The sequence below is a fragment of the Quercus lobata genome, chromosome 3 (assembly GCF_001633185.2).
Source record: "Quercus lobata isolate SW786 chromosome 3, ValleyOak3.0 Primary Assembly, whole genome shotgun sequence".
Lineage (NCBI taxonomy): Eukaryota > Viridiplantae > Streptophyta > Magnoliopsida > Fagales > Fagaceae > Quercus > Quercus lobata.
The window spans coordinates 30,621,102-30,625,971 of record NC_044906.1 but is presented as its reverse complement, the minus strand read 5'-3'; the positions used below and the strand labels follow the sequence as shown (position 1 = coordinate 30,625,971).

General features: G+C 31.0%; 1 long non-coding RNA gene across 1 annotated transcript; it reads right to left on the bottom strand.

Moving 5' to 3' along the window:
- Positions 1-2,787: 2,787 nt before the first annotated feature.
- Positions 2,788-3,927, bottom strand: LOC115982597. The gene is made up of 3 exons (XR_004089670.1): positions 3,784-3,927; positions 3,615-3,677; positions 2,788-3,469 (listed from the first exon to the last, which is right to left on the bottom strand). It is a non-coding gene; the product is annotated as an uncharacterized LOC115982597 (long non-coding RNA).
- Between the last annotated feature and the right edge of the window lie 943 nt (positions 3,928-4,870).

Genomic DNA, 4,870 nt, shown 5'->3' with positions numbered 1-4,870 from the left:
CTAATAAAAATTGGAAACAATCATATAAAGAAACTATAAATATAAGTTTCAGTTAATTCAACTGATAAATTTTTTTATGGTTGAATAAGAGATCTGGGATTCGATTTTCACTTACACCAAAAACCGATTGATATCTTAGTCTGGTAATAAAAAGCTTTTATTAGGAGTAGATGTCATAGGTTGTAATTCCCTCAAAAAAAAAACTCCATAAATTAATATTAATTTCTTTCTTTCTTTTTTGAGAAACATGTTGTTTTCAAGTAGTACTCTAAAGTTTGACACACAAATAGTTACTATATGGTTTTAAATGGTTATAGTTTAATTATTTTCATGATTAAAAAAAGCCAATACAAGTTGAACTTGAATTCTGTTATATGTTAAGTTTCATTGAAAAAATATATATTTTCTATGATATCCGTGTTGATATCCGTGTTGTATATGTTGTATAAGGGTCAAAAGTTATAAAAGAAAAATAAGACTAGAAAACAAAAAGATAAATAAAGACGCAAATTTTTTTATTCAAGAAAAGGTACAAAAAATACTGTTACTTTTTTAAAGTGTCATGGGTTCAAATTCTTTATATAGTGACCTATTACTTTTCATAAAAATGTGTATATTCTTTATATAGTGACCTATTACATTTCATAAAAATGTGTATAACTAATAAAAATTGGATATCAAAAAAAAAAAAAAATTGGAAATAATTATATATAAAAACTCTATAAATATGAGTTTCAGTTAGCTTAATTGGTAAAGTTTTTTATGATTGAATAAGAGATTGGGAGTTCAATTTCCGCCTACACCAAAAACCGATTGATGTCTCAATCTGGTAATAAAGAGTTTTCATCAGAAGTAGAGATCATAGCTTGAAACTAGAGGTGTCAATTCGGGTTAGTGTGTCGGGCTCGTGTTGTGTCGAGGTAGGGGTATTTAACTAAATGACTCAACCCTAACCCGACCCATTTAATAATCGTGTCATGATCTTTCAACCTTAACCCAACCTGTTAATAAAGTGGGTAGACCTGACCCAACCCATTTCAACATGCATAATATTTAATATAACATCCATTTAGAATTTTTTTTTTTTTTTTAATCCTAAAAACAGTGCATACACTTCAAGTTTTTAACCCACATTCAAAATAATATAATTCAATAAGAAATAAGTTCTTTACGCTCTAAAAGAAGTGCAAACACTTCAACCCAAATACAAAATAACATAGTTTAACAAAAATAACATAATTCAACAAAAATATAATATCCTTGGAACTCGCCAAATGTTAAGTATCAATATTGAAAGAATTGGAGCAAATAGTAGACTAATCCTAATTATGACTACGATTATCATCCATAGAGAAAGAGAGAGCAATAACCAATTTGAGACTTTGAGTTTGAAAATTGGGCATGAGATTATAAGATAGTAGAGTGAGTAGTATGGCTGAAATTATATATATATATATATATATATTTTAAAAAAGATATTTATAAGAAGGTTTAGAGATTTAGGGTTTGGAGATCAAGGGTTTGTAAAATTTCAATTTCCAATTATATCCCTTGTAAGTTTTTGTAATTACTCACTTTTCTTTTTAAATTTAAAATAGATGTTGGATACAAAAGGTATTTGACAAATCTAAAATAAAATGAATATTTATCTGTTATACGAGTTGAACAGGTTGTGTTAAATGAGTCATTTCGGGTTGACACATATAAATTGATGTATCAAACGTGCCTATTGCGGATTATGCGGGTTAACCCACTTATGACACATTTTTTATCGTGTCACTTTCAGGTTGACTCGTTTATGACCCAAACCCATTAAGGCACAACCCTAACCCGCAAAAATCCGTGTCGTGTTCGCGGGTTGAGTCAAACATTGATATCCCTAGTTGAAACTCCCTCAAAAAGAAACTCCATAAGTTGATATTAATTTCTTTCTTTCTTTTTTGAGAAACATGTTGTTTTCAAGTAGTACTCTAAAGTTTGACACACAAAAATAGTTACTATATGTTTTCAAATTGTTATAGTTTAATTATTTTCATGATTAAAAAAGCCAATACAAGTTGTACTTGAATTCTGTTATGTGTTAAGTTTCATTGAAAAAATATATATTTTCTATGATATCCATGTTGTATAAGGGTCAAAAGTTATAAAAGAAAAATAAGACTAGAAAACAAAAAGATAAATAAAGACGCAAATAAAGTATATAACAAGTTAGTGATTAGTAAAGTATAAAATGAAACATAAAAAATAAGATAGAGAATTTGTATTCGAAAGATGTAATTTTTTTTAAAAGAAAAAAAAAATGTAAATTAAGAATTAAAACAGTGATGAACTGAGTAATATACAGAAGTCCAATAAATATATATGGAAGAGAATTTATTATATATAGTATTATAACAAAAAAAAAAAAAAAACATTATTTTTTTGAGACTATTAAGAATGTCTATAGCTCCTTAGGTGAGGTATACTTTTGTTGGGTCCATTGAGAAGTCACCAAAGCTGCACATAATCTAGCTAAATGGTCTCTAAGGTCTCAAGCATGATGTATTTGCCTGTTTTGAATTGTGTAATTCTCCCAAGTTTTGCCTGTGCCATCTTGGAGGAGGCTAGATGTTTAGTTTTCTGTAAAAGTTTGTTATGCATAAAAAATAATAATAATAAATAAATTCCAAGTTTAATAAATATACTTTTAACACATATTATGTTATAGAATAGTGACAAGGCTAAAACTTCATTTAATATCTTTTTATTAGATATGAGTTTTGATTAATCCAACATTGGATCACATTTTTTCTTATATCCTTCATACTTGCAAAATTTTCCCAGTGTGCCTCCCATGACCCGAGTTAAAGCATTTGACAAGCGTCAATCTTGTGAGACTTATAAGATCTGCTCCAGTCCAACTTGGAGTCAAAGTAGCTGTTCTTGTACAAATAGCACACAACCAACAAAGAGAGAAACATCACAAGAACAAATCAGAAATTTTAGCTAGCATCTTGAATCCCAATAAATAAAAGAAAACATAGATGAACAATTAGTTTCAAAAGGCAAATTGGATTTGAATACCAAACCCACAAAAGTTTATATTATTAACAAAAATACATGTAATACAAACCAGTGACATGAGATTATGGTTCCATTTATCAATATTATTGAAGCAAAAAAATAAAATAATTTTTACCTATGTCTTTGAGGCTCACATCCAACTCAGGTAAAGAGTTACCTAATAATTTTTTAGTGTGAACTTTTAAAATCCGAACACATCCTGCTTCATCAAGAGCGCCTATCTCAGGAAGGTCTAATCGACCCAGTTTATGAATTGAACACTATAAGGATGAGTATATGTGTGGGTGCATCAAAGAGAGAGAAAGGGAGGGAGAGAATATTACCTCAGAAGAGCAGGATGTATAAGGTCCAATTTGTTGGTTGTTCCAACAATGAAGATGTTGTTCATATTGTGAAAACCATCAATCTAAAATAAACAACTTATTATTAGTTCGATATTGGACAAGAGGCAAGGAATATCAAAGAAAAATAGAAAAATCTCAAAAATTTTCAACTATTCTAATGAATTTCACATGTCATATTTATAAATTAAATGAGGATTATTCACTAACCATTGTTAACAACTGATTCACAACTCGATCCATTTAGTCTGAATCGGTAGAGCTACCTATTCTCTACACACAAAAAAATTATCACCTTAAAAAGGGAGGAAAATAAAGAATAGTTAATACATGTTCTAACAAAATGTAAAGTAAATCTCCCTCAAATTATAGTCTTTACCATACTTCTTGTATTCACTTATTGCTTTCGAGAAAAGATTTTTCACATTCCCCTCAGTATTACCATGCCACATGTTTAATAATTCTGGACCTTTTATACCTGCATGGTGCAAAAACCAAAAATGCTATGTAAATGATAAATGATTGTGTCGGACCTAATTCATCATGACAAATATAGATGGATGTTGAGACTTTAGTATTTTATTTCACCTCAATGTAATAGATTACAAGCTATTGCCTGACCTTGGTAAGTTAGTGGTGTAGGGTATGCGATGGGTTGTTGTTTAGGCGTAGATGGTGAAATGGAAGAGAGAGTTGTTTAGAGAAACTTACAGGTGGATTAATAGTACCCTACAAAGAACTCTTAGTTCTCAAAATAGCACTCAAAAGGCCAGGTATTTTATTCACTTTTCAAAACTGATTACAAAAATGAGGCCAATATTCTATTTATAGAAGGCTGCATTCTCATGCAGCCACTTAAATGGCTCAAGCTGACCTTAATTCCTATTGGCGTAGGCTATACTAACTAACACACACCCTAACTAGCTGAATACAATTTAATCCCATAGGTTGCTGTACAATTACTGCCTGCACCTAGTACTTGGTTACAAGTCTAACTAATTTGACTCTATCTGTTACAGCAGAGACTTTTAGCCTCCCATGCTCCCTCCAATTGCTTGCAATTGACCTGGAAATGGCTTGGAGACTTAGTTAACCTCCTGAACAGAACCTTAGTTGGCTGCTGGAAGTATTAGACCACAATAGAACAGGCTGCTGAACTCGAACTAGCGGGCACTGCTGCCCTATAGGAACACAAGCCCTTCTGATTTGAAGAGATGTGGCTCACTAACGATAATTGTGAAGAAACTGTTCAGTCAGCTTGGGGTTTGAACACTACTGGTACTCCAATGTTTAGAGTATATGACAAATTGAAAACTGGCAAAAAAACAACTTTGGGTGTGGAATAAAACCATTTTTAGTAGCGTCAAAAGAGAGCTCAGACAAAAAAAGAATTGCTTAAACAGACAGAGTTGGCATACATACAAGGCCACAGTCATTAACCGGTCCTAGTGCTACTACATAAGGAG